This window comes from Dermacentor albipictus, chromosome 1, assembly GCF_038994185.2.
Source record: "Dermacentor albipictus isolate Rhodes 1998 colony chromosome 1, USDA_Dalb.pri_finalv2, whole genome shotgun sequence".
NCBI classification, from domain to species: Eukaryota; Metazoa; Arthropoda; class Arachnida; order Ixodida; family Ixodidae; genus Dermacentor; species Dermacentor albipictus.
The window spans coordinates 265,067,268-265,089,274 of NC_091821.1; the positions used below are offsets into that span (position 1 = coordinate 265,067,268).

Sequence of the window (22,007 nt, forward strand, 5' to 3'; positions counted from 1 at the left end):
ATACACTCAAGGTTTTCTATTCTGTCCCGTTATAAAATGTCTCAAAACGAAATTAAACAAGTTTTCTTAAGTAACCCTCAGCATAAGAAGATGTACTATAACTGATATGGTTTAAGGATCGAATAGAAACTCAGAGCTGATTGCGTCGCTATCGATTCATATCCTGAAACTCGCCAAGATTGGTGCGCGCCCGGACATGCAATAAAGCCTCCATAAACAGCAAGCTTGTTTCGCAGCTCTTATGAGCATTGAATATATATTGCATTAACTGCATACTAGTATTAGCGCTGGACACAACAAGCTGCAAGCAAAATAAACCAGGCGTGTTACCGATCTTACTTAAGTCACTTGTATCTTGTCGAAGCGAATCATTGATAGCGCTGAGAAGCGACGTTTTGTTCATGACTTGGTCATGACTGTGCGCTCGTAGAGCGGGGACATTCTGCGTCAATACGAGATGGGGCTGCGAATGCCGCACATCCGCAGTCCTGGGCATTCTGACGGACCCCAAGGCCTTCACGTCATGGCGCCTCGCGCTGTGGCAGTGCTGTCTACCGATGCCCTCACGGCGCGATTGCGAGAGAAGAGCGAGAGCGAACGCTCGGTCTGTGTACTCACGGCTCGGTCCAAGCCAGGCGGGCATGCGCGCTCTAGAAGCCACGAGGCGCGGCCGCACGCCCTCCAACGCCAGCCCTTCGCAACGGGCCCCGCGCTGCTTCTCGACACATGGGAACACGGAGAAGGACGACGTCATAAATTTCGCCAAGCCGAGGGATATTTAGTTGTCCTTGAAATCAAAATGCTATACACAATAACAGAGGTTGGTCAAAGACTACGTACCTGCTCGCTTTCGTCTTCTTTCTCTTCTGTCCGTCCTAAAATGAGAAATATATCCACCACGCGGGCTGAGGCACGAAATACGTTCGGGGGCACCACAGTCCTGAAGAGGGACAGACACAGGACTGTATACTGTCTTTCCCTCGTTTGCACGGTTCGCACGTCGTGTCCTGCTGTTACTTTATTGGCAACTTTTTTTAGCATTATACTCGGCTGTATTGCGGTCAAGTTGTTCGCTCAGACGACCGTTGCTTTGTCCTGGTCGCGAAGATATCCCTGGCAAATGTCTGGAAGTTTCTGAATGGCAGACGTCTTCATATAAACGCAAGAACGAGGGCGTCAGGAAGTGTCCGTAACATTATCACAGCGTTAGAGGACGAACTCAGTCTAGTTCGTCGCATTGATTTCTAGATCGCTCCCGTAGCGCATGATCGTAATAAACTTGTAGTCAACAAGATAGAAAGACCGATGGGTTGATCGATCGCCCTTGTGTTGCTGTGGGTTGTTCATGACCAAATGGGTACAACATCGCGCTGCTGCGCCGAAGGAACAGGGTTCGAACCAACTGTCGGACCAACTTGGGTCACTGGGCATGGGCCACTGGGTGTGGACCGCTCGTCAATGAACCTCTTCGACGCCAACTTGGGCCCACTGGGTAGGTGCCGCTGTTCAACTACAAAAGAAATTCTTTAAAATTTTTGTGGTTCTGGGAGGAATGAATACTGCGACATATATGTTCAGGCAATTTTGTCTGAATATATTTTCGCAAATATATGACCGTGAAGTCCGCGCACGGCGCGGACTTCGCAGCGGCGCCGCAAGATGGCGCCGCGTGTTCAGTGAGAAGCGTGAGAAAGGAACCCGGCTGCATACACACCTTATACCTAACGCGTCTCGGCGGCGGCAATGCGGTGTCTCTCTATTATATTTGTGGGATGGATTCTGCTGGAATTGTTCTTCTTTTTTTTTGAGGAGAAGAAGAGTCAGTTGAACTAACCCACTCAGGTATGAAATGATTACATAGTTAGCAAGTTGTCCTTTGGCCACTTCTGCATTTATATTTCGGCTGTTGAGTCTAAGAGCACACTATGAGGGAACAAACTATAAATCAAATGATCCGAGATGCAGTTGCAACCGCGCATGCGCGAGGACATCCAAGTACTTGAGATGCAGTGATTGGTGCAGTGATTCTTATTCATGAGTCACGATGGTCGGGCCCTCTAGTACAATGCTTCCGTTGTCCGATGCAGGCTAACTTTCGCGATGTTAGTACACTTGCAATTCCAGCTTTTTTTTACTTGTTTTCGCCAGAAGATGAATGGAAACTGAAGTGGTGTCGTATCCCGGACAAGTTATGCTGCGCTACTTTGTATCAACTTGCTTGATTAATATCTGGCTCTTTCTCTGTGGAGTCCATTCAAGGCCTTGGCGCATAGCCAAGCTCCTCGTGGTGAGGACGGTTTATCTCCGTCTAGAGAAAATACGTGCACTGACGTTTTCGTTTTTCTGGTAATAGGAAGTGAATTAATGTTTATGAGGAAGGCAAGGGGAAGTCGTATGACAAAGTACGAACACCTTCACGAGATTGTACTGTCATGTCCCATCGCTAATTGTTTATACGCACAGAATCTGGCATGGCGCTTTTTATACTAAGCCTGTTGCGCAATGAAGCTTAATCACTTCATCATTTCAACTGGCTCACAGTCGTTTCTCCTCCCTGACGAAGAGGAGGAGGACGGATTCGGCACTTTCTCTATAAAAGCCTGTCTTTCCCTTGAATGTTACTTTCTTTTGGAGAACCGATGCTGGGGTCCCACCAGAGAATTCTATGCCTTGCCATGCAAAACTTCCCGTTGTTACTCCCGCCAACTAAATGGTCAACATTATTTTTCTTTTGTTCGTTTCTTTCTCTACCTTCTTCCGATAGTTTTGTTTATTCCTTGTAGTGCAAACATAGAATCTGCATCTCACTGGTCGGTCGCACTCCTAAGTTTCTTTTTTTCTACTTACTTTTCGTGGTCTTTATTTAGATTTGAAGGCCCATTCCAATGGTCCATTTTGCATGCACCGCCCGATTCTTGGCCTTGGTGGGTATGCGCCACAATCTTTGAGGTGACCATCGTCATCATCAAGAGGCGTCTCCAAGTGTACAGTTCTTTCCCTATTATTGCTTAATAATTTAACATGTTCCAAGTCTTCACAGCATGATGTGCATACAGAAGTACACGCCGACGACACTGAATTTTCTGCTTTATCAGGTGATATAAGTATGAGTGAGTGAGTGAAACAATTTTATTAGGTCCAGAGAAGACGCAGGGGAGACCCCGCGCCACCCGGCTAGTCCCACGTAGGGACCGCCAAGCCGAGCTTGACGGCCCGATCGCGGGCACCCTGGACGGCCAGGCTTTGGTCGTTGAGTTCGGGGCTGCCCAAGAGCGCAGTCCACCTACCCTCGCTGAAGGAGGAGCCGATGGCTACACACTCCCACAACAAATGATCCAATGTTGCCCTTAGTCCACAGGCAGGGCAGTACGCACTGGGATACTTTTCAGGGTATATTGCATGAAGAACTGCAAGGTTAGGATACGAACGGCTTGCAAAGGTCGAATTATCCTCGCCTGCGCCCTGCATAAGGCGGGGTGCGGGAGGGGGAATGCCCGTCTTGACAGATAGTAGTGTGTGGTAACCTCATGGAACGTGAGCAAGGATTCCCCGCGGAGCAGTGGGACTGCGGAGGCGGTGCGGTCATTGAGTCCTCGCGCGGCCTCGTGCGCGCCCTCGTTAGGGTTAGAAGGAGAGCCCTCAGTCGACCCCAAGTGAGCGGTGTTACGAACGGCCGGCGGGGGCTGGCGATCTTCGGGGAGCCACGACGGAAAGGCGCCACCATGTCTGATGCGACGACTCGCTTTGAAAGGACGAAATCTGCCTCGCCCGCTGCGATGAGTCACTTTGTGAGGACTACAATGTGCGAGTCAACAGCCCTTCGACATCGGCAGGTCTGCGGCGATAACCTGCTTTGTGAAGACAAGAATGAGACGCGTCAACCGGGGGACAGAGCCGAGATGTCTGGACGTAGTCGGCGGAGCAAGTACTGTTAGTGTGTACGCCGACACCGTCACGGTCTGATTGGAGCGTGGGAATTCCTGGAAGAAGATATTTGGCGGTGCCGTCTCACGCAGCTTAGAATGGACAGACGCGGTGGCCATTGTCTGCGGCGTCGACTCTGGGATAAAGAGGCGCCTGCTCGGATCAAGCACCGTCTCTGCGAGAACCCACTCCCCTCGGCGGGGTCAGTACAACCTGTGCGGAAGCGAGTGCGTGGGCCCTCCCCTTCAAAGGCGGGTCGGCTACGATGACCTTGGACGCTCTGAATTGGCGGTGAACTGCCGTTTTCCCTCACCTAGGGATCTAGGGAGGACAGAGTGTATTTAAGGAACCATCAGCGGCTCCTCAATGTGCATTCCTCTTTCAGTCATAACTGTAACGTTCTCATGTAACTACTGTAAATAAATCCCATATTCCTCGTTCTCGATGAGAACAAGTATCTCCCTTCAACAACGTCCTAAGCGTGCATGAGTTGGACGACCGCATGGGCCGGCATACCTTCTATTTCATGCCCCACCCCAATCAGAAGAACGGGAAACCAAGTGAGAGAATGCAGGGAGATGCTTTTGGCACTTTGGAGAATGCTGAGGGCTTGAGGGGAGACCATCCCGGTTTGGTAGGCCTTAATGACTGCCTTGGAATCGCTATATATTGCCTCTCTGCGACCATCGATATAAGTATACCGCATTTTTTTCCTGGTTAATCCCCTGCCTTTCGTTCCTTTCCTCTGTCTTTCTCTCTTGTTATGACTGCAGTAGACAACATTTGTCACGCGCAAGAGTGGAATGCGAGAACCACGCTGGGAAGATAGTCGGAAGACAGTTCCCACGCGCTACTGGACGCTGCTAAGTTACCCCTAACGAGCTCCCCTCGTCAGGGAAGAAGCGCCACAAAGGAAAGAAAGAGTTGCCGCTCAGGTGGAGGCAGATACGACGCGAAGGGCTCATGGACGCTCCCGGAAGCAAGCCGCCACGAACTGGAAGCAGCGGAGTAAACCATCTCGCATTCACACAGCGAAACCCTCCCTCCGCCTTTGCGCCCGCTGGAAATTGGTGTTTTCGCCGGTCCGATATTCCGTCAGGGACAGTGTTGTTCGTGCTTCTTGAATGGCTGTCGTCCTGGTGGGTTGTGACCTGTGTGTGATTGGCTACCGCCAGGAGGGATGCCTTGAACAGCGGTGTTATAATGACGGTGTGGAGAGAAAAAAGGGTGCTCTGGGCCATGGAAACGAGGATAATCCAAATGCTCGTAGCTAAACCCTTGACCTTTTTCTGTTTTACCTAATCAGCGATGTAAATAAGTTTTGTACAAGTTCCAGTAAATCTGTTGGTTTTCGCTTTCGCAACTTCCGAGCTTCTGATTTCTGCAATTGGAAGCCTCCGGCACGCAACCAAATGGAGCCGGGTTCGACTTAACTCAGCGCCGCAACACCCTCTAGAATCAAACATTAAAAATAGAATGGTAAACCTTATACGAATGAGACCAGCGGTATATTGCTCGTAGCCGTCTTGACTTAGGCATAATATTTTTTGAATGGGATTAGTTACCTGATTAGATAAGTTTAATTATGCAAAATAATGAATATTTGTTTTAGGGTATAAGTTAATTGCATTTCAAAAATTGCAGGACGTTCCCAGAAACACCCAATGAAGATGTTTCTGTCAGGGTGAACAACTGAAACTTTTTCCGTTCCGGTTTTCTTTCCGGTTGAACGTAAGCGGTTCACTTTCGGTTCAACTCTAGTGCGAAAAAAATAACGGCTCAAATCGGCTCGAACCAGTTCAAGTTCATATGCATAACCGAATAATAATTGCAGCAAAGCAGCATAAATTTATTTTGTACAAAAGCTCGACGGTGCTAGTAAGCTGCACCGAAAGGTTACGCGTGTTGTTCTTCGGGCTGCATAACACAGGGGAGTCCTACATAACTTGAGCCAAGAATTTAAAAATGAAAGGCGCGTCGGAAGCGAATTGAACGGAACGCATTCCATTCGCAATAGCCTTTAGTAACTCAGACAATATTTTTTTGTTTTCCCCATAACTCACTAATTAAGTTTAATTACCCAACTTTTTTATTATTGTATGAGAACTCCAAGTATGATACGCAGGTTTGTAGAGCACCTTTAGAAACCACCGATCGAGTTGTTTCCTTTACGATACGTTTCACGTAGTCCTTTTCACCAGGTTGCAAAGAAAGCCAGCGAAATATGAAAAAAAAAAAAGCCACGTGACAGAGCGTTTGCGCCGTGGTATCGTGCTGCTCTCAAGCGCGCGTTCGGTGAACAAGGTCGGCTCTCGTCGGATGACGGCGAAAATGCATGCTGCTGGCCGAGCGCTGCCGATGAGATAAAGAACGCCCTGCCGCTTCCTCGTCGGCAGTCACGATGCAGCCCACCTTGTTCACACCGAATGCGCACTTGAGAGCATATATATATATATGTACGACGTACGTTCAATAAGCACAGTATATTTGACTGACGTTTCGGCTGGTGGTGCAGCCTTTGTCAAAATGGCTGGTGGCTGGTACTACGGCTGGTCCACCAGCTGAACCGTGTCAGTCAAATATACTGTGCTTATTGAACGTACGTCGTACTCTTTTCCTTCATTTGATATATATATATATATATATATATATATATATATATATATATATATATATATATATATATATATATATATATATATATATATATATATATATATTGCTATAACATCCCTGTTGTTAATTTGCGCTAACTAAAAGGCTTTGTAAATACGTGCCCTGGGCCCGTATTCTCAAAATGTCCTTACGCTAGAATTATTTGTAAAACAAAATTTCAGCTAATCCTGATGCCGGGCATATTGTTAGCGAAGGCGGCCAGCCGATGTGAAAGAGCATTTATGAACGAAACGCTTCGTGAATTCGGCCCCCAGATCCCAGCAGGAACACGGACGAGCAGTCGAAGTTTGCTTGAAGAGAATACGGACAGCCACAGCTCCGACACCTATGAGGCTGGCACACTTTTCCGAAAGGAAGGCTTCTTGTCACAGTGAACCAGACACATCTGCAGATCTCTGCTTGAGCTGCAACATCGGAAAGTGAGCCAACGTGTTCCACCTCGTATAGGAGTGCACAGCCCAGCACTGAGGCAAGATATAAGCAGTCTACCAGCAGCCCTCCGTCCCGCAAGTTTTGAGCAATGGAGGAGGTCAAGGGGAGGGCTACAACACAGAAAGGGGATCCTGGACTGTCATGGAATCTTTCCGCGAGACGTCATTGTCTGCGCAATTTGAACTTGCCAATTAATGCTAGTTTCCCTTCTCCTCCGATTTCTCCACAGAGCGTCACCGCCAAGAGGGCATGTCATACCCGATTATAATGAATAAAACATTGGCAACAACCCAGGATAGTAGGCAAAGAAAGCGTTGATTCAAAAATTACCTTGTAGAAGCATATGCCAGAAGCAATGTCATTTCTATTGCACAGACTGCAACTTGTGCGAACTCCAGCTAGGAAGCGCTTCTTTACTTTTCCGGCCAACACAAAATTTTTTTTCACGGTCAGCCAATTTCAAGCGCTTACGAGTGTATTACTTCCTTGTCTGCCCCCCCCCCCCCCCCCCCCCCACAACGCGATACGCCGACAACCGCACTAATAGTGCTGCTACGTACTTCTAAAATCCCGGGAAGATGGTGTGTATTTACAAACGAAGTAGCATAGTTTGAGCCACAAGTGCAGGTAATGCGTGGATGAAAAGCTCTGGAAAAGGTGGCTCACTCGCCTGAACCGAAAACCCTTATTTTTCTTTTCGGTTTCACTCCGGAATGAAAAAAAATTGTAACGTTACGGTTCAGTCCCAGTTCGAGCGAAAATAACGTGTTTTTTTTTTTTCCGGCTTTCACTTTTTGGTTCAGTTGCGGTTTGATACCCTGGTCTTTGTTACGTTCTCTTTAACGTGGTTATTTATTCTGGGCCTGTAAAGAAATCCCGCGAAGTAACCAAAACATGACGAAACTGCAGTCTTGCTCGTCTGGAAAGTAGCGCTCTCAATTGCGTTTAAAAGAACACGGTTGAGAGCAAGTCCGCATGCAATCGCAAATAATAATAATAATAATAATAATAATAATAATAATAATAATAATAATAATAATAATAATAATAATAATAATAATAATAATAATAATAATAATTTGTTTACCGTGCCCAGGAACAACCATGCGGTCTAAGTGCTGGCGCACGCATTCATTAGAAAGAAAAAAAAGAAAATTGCGGAGTAATATAAGTAAAAAGAAAACAAATAATAAAAGGAACAATATTGAAAAGAATAGAGTACATACAACAAGGCGCAACGTAAATACAAAAGAAAAAGGAGGAGCAGGGCAGTTGAACCACACGTGAAACTATGACGCAACAACGCAAAGTTCGGAAAAGAACAATGGCAGCGAGTTATGAAATGTATAAATATTATGAAAATAAGCGTTATAAAGACTGTATTCTGTGTACATGTGAATGTTGGCGCTGCCAGGCAAGAACATGGAAAGGTCTATGTTCGCTAGTGATCTTGCGCTGCAGAATACGAAGCATGATACAACTGAGGAGTTCGGGTCAGGTGAGGATACCGTGAACGAGTTTGAAGAGAAACAGAAGGTCAGCGCGATTACGCCGGCAGTGAAGTAGGGGCGATGACAATCATCCAACAGTGCTAGAACAAGGTCCAGTGCCTGTGTAAGCAAAGCTGTGATGGTACAAGCTTAGAAACTTTTTCTGGACCCGATCTTCGAGGGCTAATCAGAAAATATTTGCCCCTATGTTTTATTAGCGAAAGTAAGGTACATACAGGCAATTACAGATATACGTACTATTTTACGTACCTCACATTATTTTTCCGTATAGTCTCCACATCGGTTCAGACACTTGTCCCATCGCAGCAGTAAAATTGAGATGCTGTTGTCGTCAGTTACCGACGCACGCGGCCTGCCCGGACGCTCATTGTCATGCAAGTCTTCACGGCCTCTTGCGAACTCACGCCACCGCCACCTCACACCTCTCAAAGCGAGACACCTTTCCCCATACGTGGGCTGCATTTCCATATGGATTTTGATGGGTGTTTGCCCCTTGCTCCATAGAAAGTGAATCACACTTCGTTGCTCGTACGCCGTCGACGTGTGCATGGAGCACAACCGCCATCTTCAAACAACTGACATCAGCGCCGTGTCGCGGAGCTACCACCACATAAGGCCGGGTCAGTCCAAGAAAGGTCCACCGGTGGGAATGGATATGTTGACTTCGCCTTTACCGCTGTAATTTGGCTAAAAAAATAGGGGCATAGACTTTCTGATTCGCCCTCGTATAATGTCACTGTTGTATCTAGAAATTCCACTCCAGACGACCGACGCGTATTCGAGTTGAGGAAGCCAGATTGTACAACTTGTACAACTTGTGGAACGGTGTAGGAGAATTAAGTTCTACCCACAGTCTGCAAACAGAGCCAAGAGAGCGCATACACCGCGTTGCAACGCGTTTAGTGTGTGTTGGAAAGTGTAAGGTTATATCAAAAAGTACACCGAGATCATTGATCTCACAGACCTTACACAATGGTACAGAATAAGAAAAAGAAAAGCTGGCTGTTTTCCATTTGAAAGTGATTCATTACTTCGGTCTTAGCAGCATTCAAGGTGAGTTTCTTTGAATCTGAAAGCATTATATAGTTCACGAGGCGGAAAGTCCGGCGCTGTCGGTGTTGGCGTGACCACATGAGGTCCAAAAAGGCTGCGAACCCTCGACGTTTGGTGGGAGTAGAACCCACGACATTTTGTGTTAAGGCGAAGTTAACTAAGGCACAGTTAATTAAGATAGAGTTTTTAAGGCACTCGCACCCACGACCTTTGGCGGGAGTCGTACCCACGACCTTTGTTGTTCATTAAGGCGAAGTTAAATAAGGCACAGTTAATTAGGATATAATTAAGACCCGTGTTTACTTAAGAGAGTTAGTTCATTGCGGCACTCGAGCGCACGACCTTTGGTGTTAATTAAGGCGAAGTTAATTAGGGTACAAGTAATTAGTATAGTTAATTAAGGCACTCGAACCCACGACATTTGCTGGGAGTCGAAAGAAGAACTACGTGTCCGAAGAGCTAGTTACTCAACGACTGAAATAGCATAGGCATCGCGCGGTGGTCGCAATGCTTTCGCATTCATCCACGTAGGGACAACTAAGTGCCCCTTGAATTTTTATCCTTGCACCTTTTAGAAGAAGAAAACAGGTGAGACTGCAGGATGCGACCGTCATCAACAGTGTGACTTTCCTTAAAAATCTTGGTGTCATCTGAATATAGAAGGAATGAAGAATTCCAAATAGCAGAAAGAACACCATTAATAAAGTTAAAAAAAAAGGAGCGGTCCCAATACTGATCCTTGAAGGACGCCGCTAGTTACCATGTAAAATGAAGACGTTTGGCCAATGACGTAAGCATAACATGATCTATCAAGAAGATAACTGCGCAAGACATTAACAATTGACAAGTCAACATCGAAGTGCGTAAGCTTGATCAGCCGGAAGCAGTGAGTGGCTGACTACATCGAAAGCTTTGCTGAGGTCACAATAAATGGTGTCAACTTGCCCCCTTTGAAGTACCGGCACGGAGATGTGTGTCATGAATCTTGCGAGATTTGTGATAATGGAACCACCGGTGAGGAATTCATGCCGATTCGGAATCAATTAGTTTTTTCACAGTAAAGAGTGACCTCAAGTTTGACGGCTCATATCTCGAAACCAGTGCCATCCTCAGAATTTGTTCCCAGCCAATAGGCCTTGCAAACTAACTGGTTACAATTCGTACATTGCAATACGTGCCGTAAGGTAACTAGTAAAAAGCTTAATTAGTGAGGTTTTGTTAACTAGTCGATTACGAGTTTTGATTTCTCGTGGAAGTAATGTCCGCTTCTCAGTAAATCACTAGCACGCGTTATGGACGCCGTATATAGTGGATGCTTCCGATTCAATTTTAAATTGTTGGGTTTTACGTGCCAAAACCACTTTCTGATTATGAGGCACGCTGTAGTGGGGGACTCCAGAAATTTGGACCTCATGTGATTCTTTAACGTGCACCTAAATCTAAGTACACGGGTGCTCTCGCATTTCGCCCCCATCGAAATGCGGCCGCCGCTGCCGGGATCAATCCCACGAACTCGTGCTCAGCAGCCCAACACCATATAGCCACTAAACTTGTGATTCGATGTTGACTAACTTGCGAGTACCGCGAATGAAACCTGTGTAAGTTTTGCGAGCGCGCGCTGCCGCGCCTTCAAAAGAGCCTTCGTAAGAGCTGCAGCATTTTAATTAGCTTTAATGCTAAGTATTCCTTGGCTCATGCCAGGCACTTTGCGGCGTGGGTAGGTTCCTGTCTAGCTTCGTTTTATAAAAAAATTTGGAGGACGCTTAAGCTTCGCCTTTAAGAGCCGCGGCTTGGGTCCCTGCGACCGGTGCGTTCTTTACGCCGCCATGTGCCGGCCACATGCGCACCCGCTCTCTCACGAGCGGCGGGGGCGGCGGCCGCTGTCCCGACCCCGGAAGGGCAGGGAAGCGTCAACAAACAGTGCGCTCGCCAATGACCGGACCCAGACGGCGCCAGCAGGGACGCAGGAAAAGAGAAAAACAATCGCAAGGAGAGAGAAGAAAAGCCCTGCAGTGAGAAACGACGCCTTTCACGGGAAACAGCTACATTCGCACGACGACAGCTCGACATTGACCTCATGAAGGTAGAACACGATGTCGCCACAGGTACGATCTATCCTTCCATAGGCTAAGCTGGAAACTTATAACAGCCAGGACATTGATTCAGGCCGATCTGTCAGCTTTTCTATCATAATAAATACCTCTCTCTCTCAATAATATATATATTACAGCCAGCTTTCTTAGCGCTAGGCGAGTTGTGTTCATGTACCGCCTGGCGCGTGGCTCTCTGCTCGTTTAGTACAGATGCTTCACATCCATCCCGATTCGTGGGGCGAGCCCTTTTTGTGGCGGTCATGAGGATACGGCTCATATTTTTTCCCAATGTTTGCTTTCCACAGCTCTCCTACAACGGAGAGCTAGTCTATTTGGTCTTCTAGTGTTCCTTTCCAAACAGTCCGTTTCTTGTACCCGTTGCCTATAGAAGCAGGTGATCAACCAGTTCGTGCTTCTCTTCTCCAGTGCTCATACCAAGTTCAGTTAGCAAGCTGCGATGCAGTTTTCAGGAGACGGGCACCGGGCTTTCATCAAGTTCTTGCAAAAACACGGCCCTTAATAAGATCCGCGCAAAAACAGCCCTTAATAGGATCACGCGCAAAGACGTATATCCGATGCCAAGAATCGACGATGCCGTTGACTTCCTCCAGCGTGCAGAATATTTCTCTAGTCTAGACCTCCGATCCGGATACTGGCAAATCCCCATGCACGAAGCGGACAAGGACAAGACAGCCTTTGCAACACCAGACGGACTTTACGAGTTCAACGGCATTTCCTTCGGTTTATGTAATGCTCCTGCAACATTTGAAGGCATGATTGACACAGTTTTACGTGGTCTTACGTGGAAGACCTGTCTGTGCTATTTAGATGACATCGTTATTTTTTCTACAACTTTTCGTCAATACCTTGAGCGTTCCACGCCTCAAACGATTCGTTCGGCGTTTCCCTCCTGGCTAAGTCGCGGCCTGGCTGACCGCTTGCGCGCGCGGGGAAATTAGTGTGAGCATTGTTCATACGCTTCATATTCTCGCCTGTGCATACTCATCATGGCGGCTTTGGGGCCTGGTGGTGGGGCTCTCACTCAAGAGAATAAAAAAAGAGACTGGCTGCCTAAACCTCGTCGCACATCATATATATATATATATATATATATATATATATATATATATATATATATATATATATATATATATATATATGTGTGTGTGTGTGTGTGTGTGTGTGTGTGTTTGCCATCACTTGCAGCTACTCAGATTATTTTTTTCCATTCCGCCTAATTCTATAATCAGTCTTAATGTATTAATAAACTTTTCAAACCTTATAATTAGATTAAAAGTGACCATGCGAAAATAGTAGAGCAATATGAAAAACTCCCGATACAACCCCCGTGCACCAGAAAGCTGTATCGGGACTTATATATATATATATATATTTATATATATATATATATATATATATATATATATATATATATATATATATATATATATATATATATATATATATATATATATATGAACGAGAAGAAAGGGGATTAACCGAGGGGCCCGATTTTTATTAGTCATATCATAAGAAACCAACAAACACTGACACCAAGGACAACATAGGGGAAATCACTTGTGCTTAATAAATGAAATAAAGAAACGATAAAGTAATGGAAATTATGATATTATGATATGTCTATATATATATATATATATATATATATATATATATATATATATATATATATATATATATATATATATATATATATATATATATATATATATATATATATATCCCTCCGAAGAAGATTTAAATGAGTTTATGTGTCAAGTTCTTTTTTTTTTTTTTAATTCGGTGAGGTTGTTCACCTATGCGTGCAAACTTTGCCCGCTCTCACCGCTTGTCTCACGTTCGCGTCCAAGTGTGAACGATGCCTTCTAGTGCTTTCGAAACTCATAGCTCTTTTTGCGGCCGTACGGCCGCTCCGCAAGTGCTGTCCAAACAGAAGGGCACTCATGGCGGCGTGTACACGTGGATAAATATGGCCGCGGACAGGCCGCGGCGCTGCAGATAGGCAACGACTGTATGAAGCTTTTGAGGGAGATTTACCTAGAAAATATTGTTTGCGTCGAATGTGAAGTGTTCAGGAGTGAGGAGAAAGTTGATATCTCCAAAGGACTAAGACAAGAGTGCCCTTTGTCCCCGTTGTCATTTATTATTTAGATGTTAAGGACGGAAAGGGCGCTAAAGGAATCAATATCGGATTTAAACTCTCGTACAAACAGGCGGGCACACTAGTAGAGCAGCGGCTTCCAGGTTTGTTTTATGCGGAAGACATTGTGTTGCTAGCTAGCAAGCAAAGTGATATGCAACGTCTGGCTAATATCTGTGGACAGGAAGGTGATAATTTAGGATTTAAATTTAGTCATAAAGTTCAATCTCAAATTTCAATCATTTCTATTTCAATATGAGGAAAGCAATGGTCTACTCGAGGGGATTGAAGAAGTCGTCCCGAGTGAAGCGTTTCGGACGATCCACCCTAGTGTCAGCCACCTTCTCCCCGATGAGCAAGTTTCTTATCCACGTCGCTCTCTCTTGTGCGTCGTCTGCTACTTCGTGATGCATTTGTCTTTCCACCGCTTTGACACGCATAACGGTATACAGCAAAATTCTTTCGGCATACAGGTCTTTTTTTCATTTTCGGGCTTGTGCACGGCGGCATCACAACGATTCGAGAATTGCAGGCACGCTGTAATCGAGAACCTGCGGCCGAACCTAGATCGGCTGGTTCTCGGCGCGGCCGATAGGGGGCGAGCATTTAGTTGGAGCCGCGGTAGTGGTTCAGAAAGTTTGATGCTGGTAATTATTTGCGTGTGTGTGTGTGTTTTTTTTTTCAAGAAGATAGTACATTAGGCAAAATAAGAACAAGAGCTGGGTGGCGCAACCCATCACTCCGTTTGAAAGGTGACGCTCATAGCATCCATCCATCCTTCCATCCCTCGCGAAATTGAGACTATAGTTCTCACGGACGTCCCTCACCTCCTCTATGTAGTTTTGTGCCTTTGCTTTAACTATCCGCTAAACTTTCCCGTCTTTAATTTCGCCTAACCCTTCACCCAGTGCTGGGTATCAAACCAGAATCTCTCCCTGCAGGTTAACCTACCTGCATTTCCCATACCGTTTCTCTCTCTCAGAAGACACGACAAAAAAAAAAAAAAGAAACCACGGACATACCTACCTTTGCGAGCAAGCAACGGTTCCCAAGGCTTTCAGCGTTCGAGTCCGCTAGAATGCAACGTATTGCATTCCTGCAGTACCTGCATCACGCTGGGTTGGATGCTGTTGTTGTGGTCTCATCAGCTCATAACCGCCAGGGGGATTGGCCACAAGCGTATATTTGAAGCCATATTGTTCATTGTTTAGTACATATGCCTTGCTCCAAATCCACCGAATAAAAAGACCATGAATGGCGGAAAACAGTGATACCATGCTCTATGACCAACTTCCCATGCTATACTTAGAAAAGTTGCCTGTGCATATGACAAAAACAAGAAGTGCGTTCAGACTTCATACGTCATTCATACTGTTGCGAGATCGCTGCGATCTGGTGGAAGCGGAGAGACGGTCACATTTTGCTGTCCGCGGAAGCACCAAGAAAGGACGCTGCAATTCGAATTATATACAGCAAACCTAAAGTTTGGCTCACACTGATTGGCGCTCTGAATTTTGTATTCCATTTCGCGCACTTTCACTTCGATAACTACGAAACGTAAACTCTCGAAAAAATTGTGGCAGAAGTCGCTCATAGCAACGTGCGCTAAGCAACTCTTATCCACGGGGTCGTTAGCTTAACCTGCCACGGACGAAATTCTCGCCATTGGTGGCGCCGTTCGCTGCGTTTGTAACAGGTGCAAAGATCCCATCCTAAAACTATTATCCTGCTTATTCACACGATCAGTAGCACAAGCGTCGCTCTCATCTCTCTGCGGCACGCGGGTCATCAAAATGCTCGAAGCGCGCCTGTCCTTGGCCAAATTTGTATAGCCATATTCCTAGCATGCACATTAACATTGTTTGACGTATAGCGCAAAAAACGGCTATTTATTTCAGTCCGCGCTTGTACGCGCAGCAATGAAACGCACGTCCATCATCTGGTTATGCACAGATGTGCAATCTCACCAACTGCTCCTGTCATGCGATGCTTAGTTGCACTACTTGGAACTATCTGGAAGTTTCGACTCTTCAGCACTAATAATAAACAGCAAATTTCTAGAGGGATGTCCAAAGGATGAACTTTAGCGCCTAGCTTCTCGTGTTCTATAGCAAAATACCGTCGCAAAGCGTTGGCTGCAAGCTCACGCCTGCCTTTGCCTTCCATAGTTCAAACTACCGGGTGTACTCGCGAAAAACTTTAACGAACTTTTAATAATCACCTTTTGCAGATAGCCCAATCTAATCATTGAGCTAAATTGCTCAAATATTATTTGCACGAAAGACCGAAACACATAATTTCATAACAAGAATTCGCTAATTATCGTTTTAGACAGTTACCTTACGGAACGTAGATAGAGAGAGAGAGAGAGAGAGAGAGAGAGGAAAGGGGAAAGGCAGGGAGGTTAACCAGAGAACAAAAAATCCGGTTGGCTACCCTACGCTGGGGAGAGAGGGGAGGGGGAGGTAAAGTGGAAACAAAGTAGAGATAAGGAAAGGAAGGAGCATAGACACACAATCACAATCGGTCACTGTCACCGAACACTGTCATCGCACAGCACACTGACACTTGTAGCAACATTAACATCTGTTCAGGCTACAGTCGCCTGTCCAGTTCTGTCGCCCTCAAGAACCGCAACAGTGCCCTCGTCGCCCTCTGCTGCGATGGCGTATGATGGCGGTATCTGAAAATGAGTTCCTCTGTGAGAGGTCTGTGGTCAAAACGCGCTATCGCGGTTGCAAGTGATTGTCTCTGTAAATTATATCGAGGACAGTCACAAAGAAGGTGTTGAAAAGTCTCTTCGTTACCACAGTCCTCACACGAGGCGTCGTCGGCCCATCCAATTCGGTAAGCGAAAGACTTGGTGAAAGCCACCCCTAGCCATAGGCGACAAAGCAGGGTAGCTTCGCGACGACAGAGCCCAGCTGGAATACAAAGATAATGTACAAATTGCAGCCGGGAAGTTCGCAAGGGAATTCACTTTGAATGAATTCTCAGAATGACACCAGTTTCTAGACGTTAAGTCCCGAACTTTGCGAAGAAATACATTGGCGGTGCGGTTTTGCACTTCAATGCATAAGACGCAGTTTTGTTAAAAAAGTTAGGTGGAGGGACAATGAATTTTTACCGCAAGTTAGTTGGCGCATATCTCGAAAATGGTGTCATCAACAGAATTATTTTCAAGTGGATATGCCTTGCGGTCTCACCGGCTACAGCTTGCATACTGTAATGTGTGTCGTAATGTAATTAATTAAAAAATTAGTCGATCTCGTCTTTCGATTTATCGTGAAAGTAAAGTCCACCTCTTCGAAAGGACCAGCGATTTTGCTTAGTCTTCGTCGAAACACCTGGTATATGATCACACTCAATTAGGCTGTGTGCTCTTTCGGTTAGTTTCACTAGCCTCCTCTTAGGTGCACACACTTTTCTGTGTGGCTAGTTTTACACCCTGTGCTTATCGAGTACTTTCCAAATGACTGACGCGTGATCTCCGGGCTGGTGCCCTGTGTCGCTTTTGCCTATACAGACTGTTCCATGTAACTTGAGCAAAAGTTTAAAAATATGCAAACGCAACTTAGATGAACCAAACCCAAGTTGATGTTGTTTGCCGTCGCTTAGAGACGTATTTTTGCATTCCGCCTAATTAAATAATGTCTTCAATCACCTTCTCAATTATTATAGTTAGATTAAATGGGTCAATGAGAAAATTGTAGAGCAACATGAAAAACTCCCGATTGATTGATTGTTAGAAAACTTTAATATTCCACCGAACTAGGGTGCCCGCCTCTTACCCTACACGCAGGTAGGGAGGGGGGGGGGGGAGAGGACGAAACGGTCCCCGCGCGTTGAGGACGGTGAGTCTTCACGGCCTCAACGTCCAGGCGGATTACTCGACGTCTTCAGCCTCGCTCTGGAGGGCCTCCTAGGCTTCTCTACTGTCAATGTTTTCTTTGGCCCCTGGGGAGCCAGCACATTCCCATATTACATGATCTAGAGTACCTTCTTTCTTACAAATTTTGCAGAGGGCGTCGTTATAGTCTCTCGTCTGAGTTAGGTAGATCCAATATGGTGATGTATAATTGTTGCACTGGAGGCGCCGCCAAATGGGAGCGTCCTCCAGAGAGAGAGACCGATGCGGAGGCGGAAAGATTTTTCTTTCGGCTTTGTAATGATCTACAGTTTCCCTGTACGTGGTGATGGTATCTATGGTACCTGGAACTGGTTGCTCTAGAATTGCCCGGTGGTAGAGTGCTCGGGCGAGCTCGAGAGCGGCTTCGTTACCTGGGACTTCTTCATGGGCTGGAACCCAAATAAAGGTTATGTCCCTCCTAAGAGGGTTTTTTGAGTAGAATTTGGAGGGCCTCTTCCGAGATTCTCCCTTTGTTAAAATTTCGGATAGCTAATTTGTTATCGCATACTCCCGCTTTTGTACCCGCACATGGGAGCGCTACTGCAACCTCCTCGGCTGTACAGGCGTCCCTCGTGCACGTGGAGCACGCTATCTTAACGCACCCGTCGCCATCAACCACCGTGGATACCGTAGCCCCATCTGTGCCGCGAGCGGCGTCCACGTACGCTGCTTTATGCGCCATCATCATCATCATCATTATTATCATCATCATGAGCCTGGTTACGCCCACTGCAGGGCAAAGGCCTCTCCCATACTTCTCCAACAACCCCGGTCATGTACTAATTGTGGCCATGTCGTCCCTGCAAACTTCTTAATCTCATCCGCCCACCTAACTTTCTGCCGCCCCCTGCTACGCTTCCCTTCCCTTGGAATCCAATCCGTAACCCTTAATGACCATCGGTTATCTTCCCTCCTCATTACATGTCCTGCCCATACTTTATGCGCCGGCGAGTTTTTAAGTTTATTTACTTTAGCCCTGTGAGCTCTCCTCTCTTCGTTGTAGATATATATATAGCATGCACACTTTTAGGTAGGGGAGCAATCCGGAAGCGTTTACGCACGTCCAACGGAATGTCCTTCTTGCCAATCGGGGCACCCCTGTCGCATTAGATTCCTACCCATTCCACAATTTTTCTCCCTGTTTTGGACTGGCCTAATCTTTCCAACTGAGACACTCGTACTACCTCAGTGAGCTAAACTAGCGTATTGCGAACCCCTATTTCGAGAAGGAGGTCTGTCGAGGTCTAGTCTGGGAGCACTAGGGCTCTCTTAACGCTCTTCCTAATGATCGCATCTATTTTCTCTTTTTCTTCTTTTCTTCTTCTTAAACACAAGATACGGTGTGGCATACGTTATTCGGCTGGTAATAAAGGCTTGCATGAGTCTGAGGAGGCTGTTCTCTTTGAGACCCCTGCCTTTGAGTGCAACTATCCTAAGGATCCCCGTGACCTGCGCCGCGTATCCTTCTAACTTCTTGATTGTCGTGAGGCTATATCCATTTATGTAGATATACATGCCCAGAATTCTGATTTTCTCCACCTTGGGAACGTCATTACCGTTTACGAAAACATTGATGGGTCTGCTGACGCCAGCGTGTCTCCTTTGATGCTTTGGCTCAATGATTAATAGCTCCAACTTAAATCTGAGGCGAGCACGTCAAGCCTTTGCTAGCCGCATACTCTTCCACCATATTCGCCGCTATCTGTAGTTTAAATTCGATGGCTGCGTCACTCCCACTGTTAACCCAGATGTTGATATCATCCGCCTACATGCTAAATTTTATCGATTTAATCTTATTGAGTTCCGCCGGGAGACCCCTCATCGCTATGTTGAATAGGAAGGGTGATAGCACCGACCCTTGCGAGGTCCCCTTGCTCCAAAGTGTGACGGGAGGGTACTTTACATCCAGAAATTTTATATTCGCCTCCCTCTGTGACAGAAAATCTTTGACGTATGCATATGCCCCATGTCCCACACCTATCTCTTCGAAGCCTGCCAAGATAGCCTTGTGGCTAACGTTGTCAAATGCCTTGGTGAGGTCGAGGCCTAGGATCGCCTTGGTGTCAGTTGAGTCGTATCTGTCTAAGATGTCATGTTTAAGTCTGAGCATGACATCTTGTGTACTAAGCCTGGCCCGAATCCAACCATTTCATGCGGCCAGAGATCGTTCTGCTCCGTGTACCTGGTAAACCTTGTTTGAACAACATGCTCCACCAATTTCCTTACACACGAGGTGAGGGAGATTGGTCGCATGCTGTTCAAGCCGGGTACTTTGCCTGGCTTTGGAATGAAAACTCCGGATACAGGCTTTCTGTTGCTGAATACGTGATACATAAATGTGTTTTTCCGCGCGGGAAAGAAGCCCGCGAATACACGCAATATTGCCGCACGACTCGCCGCTCGAGGCACCATGCGAGTATTCGCGGGCTTCTTCCACGCTCGCAAATACACTTTTATGTAGCACGTATGGAGCAACAGAAAGCTGTATCGGGAGTACTTCATGTTGCTCTACAATTTTCTCATTGACACTTAAATGTAATTGTAATAACTGAGAAGTTGATTAATCAAGTCTAATTGTTTAATTAGGCGGAATGAAAAACATTATTTCCAAGCGACGGCAAACAACAATACCTTGGCTCGGTCCAGTTAGGTGGCGTTTGCGTATATTTAAGGTTTGGCTCAAGTTACATGAAACCCATTGTATATACAGGACGTGTTTCAGCGAACACTTTCAGTTTAAAGGTTGCCTATGGCAGATAGCTCGATTCTAGTTTATAATCCGGTCTACTCGAAGCGGCAGACACTACTTGCACAAGAAATCGAAATGCAAAATCGACTAATAAACAATAATTCACTAATTAACTATTGAGGCAATTACCTTATGACCTATATTGCAATTTACAAATTCTAGCAGTGGACTTCGCAAGGCGAATCCACTTGCAGCGAATTCTCAGGACGACACCAGTTTCCAGATATAAATTCCCGAACTTTGCGGAGAAATGCATTGGCGTTTCAGTTAATCTCTTAACAAAACGTTGTTTCATGCAATGAAGCACACAAGTAACTGGAACGCCAATGCATTTCTACGCAAAGTTCGGGAATTCTCGAAACTCGTGTAATCTTGAAAATTCGTTCCAAGAGGATCCGCCTTGAGAACTCCACGACTTTAATTGGTAAATTGCAATGTGGGCCATAATGTAATTAGTTACACTTATTTGTGAATTTTTGTTAATTAGTCGATTTTGTATCTCAATTTTTGTGCAAGTATTGTCCGCCGCTTCGAGTAGACCAGCTCATGAACTAGAATTATGATATCTGCCACAGGCAACTTTTATAGATTTTTTAAAGTGTTCGCTCAAACAACCTGTATATTATTGCTCCCAGTGGAAGTAGTACATGTAGGACCTTAACAGAGACAGTGTAAGAGTGGGTTTGAAGATTAATATGCAGAACAGAAGACAAAGGTATGTAATCATGAATAGCCGGGCAAGGGAACAAGAGTTCATCAGGATCGCCAATCAGCCTATAGAGTCTGTGAAGGAGTACGTTTACCTAGGTCAATTAATCATAGGGAACCCTGACCATGAGAAGGAAATTCACAGATTAATAAAAATGGGTTGGAGAGCATACGGCAGACATTGACAGCTCCTGACTGGAAGCTTACTATTATCATTGAAAAGGAAGGTGGTGGTGGTACCAACTTTATTGAGATTCTGCTCAGTTATGATCTGGCAGGCTCGAGTCCTAGAATGGACCCTCACGAGGAGCGACCCTTTCGGCCCAGGTATAATCAGTGCATATTACCGGTGCTGACATATGGGGCAGAAATTTGGAGACTGACAAAGAAACTTGATTACAAGTTAAGGACCGCGTAAAGAGCGATGGAACGAAGAATGCTAGGTAACGTTAGATACAGAAAGAGATCGGTTTGGATCAGAGAGCTAACGGGTATAGCCGATATTCTAATTGACATTAAGAGAAAAAAAATGGAGCAGGGCCGGTCATGAAATGCGTAGGTTAGATAACCGGTGGACTATTAGGGTTACAGAATGGGTGCCAAGAGAAGGGAAACGCAGTCGAGGACGGCAGAAGACTAGGTGGGGCGATGAAATTAGGAAATTCGCGGGCGCTAGTTGGAATCGGTTGACGCAGGACAGGGGTAATTGGAGATCGCAGGGACAGGCTTTTGTCCTGCAGTGGACATAAAAATGGCTGATGATGATGAATACATTTTTGTTGCAGACGAA

General features: G+C 45.9%; 1 protein-coding gene across 3 annotated transcripts in view; it reads right to left on the minus strand.

The window, feature by feature from the left end:
• The window catches only part of LOC135915425 (uncharacterized), a 28,729-nt gene extending 27,828 nt beyond the window's left edge, over window positions 1-901 (minus strand). The window contains exons 1-2 of one of the 3 annotated variants that reach the window (XM_065448502.1): window positions 841-901; window positions 619-715 (exon numbers count right to left, since the gene is read on the minus strand). The gene's annotated coding sequence lies outside the window, so the exon portion shown is untranslated. The other 2 variants (XM_065448495.1, XM_065448509.1) reach the window with 2 other exon arrangements.
• Window positions 902-22,007: the final 21,106 nt, after the last annotated feature.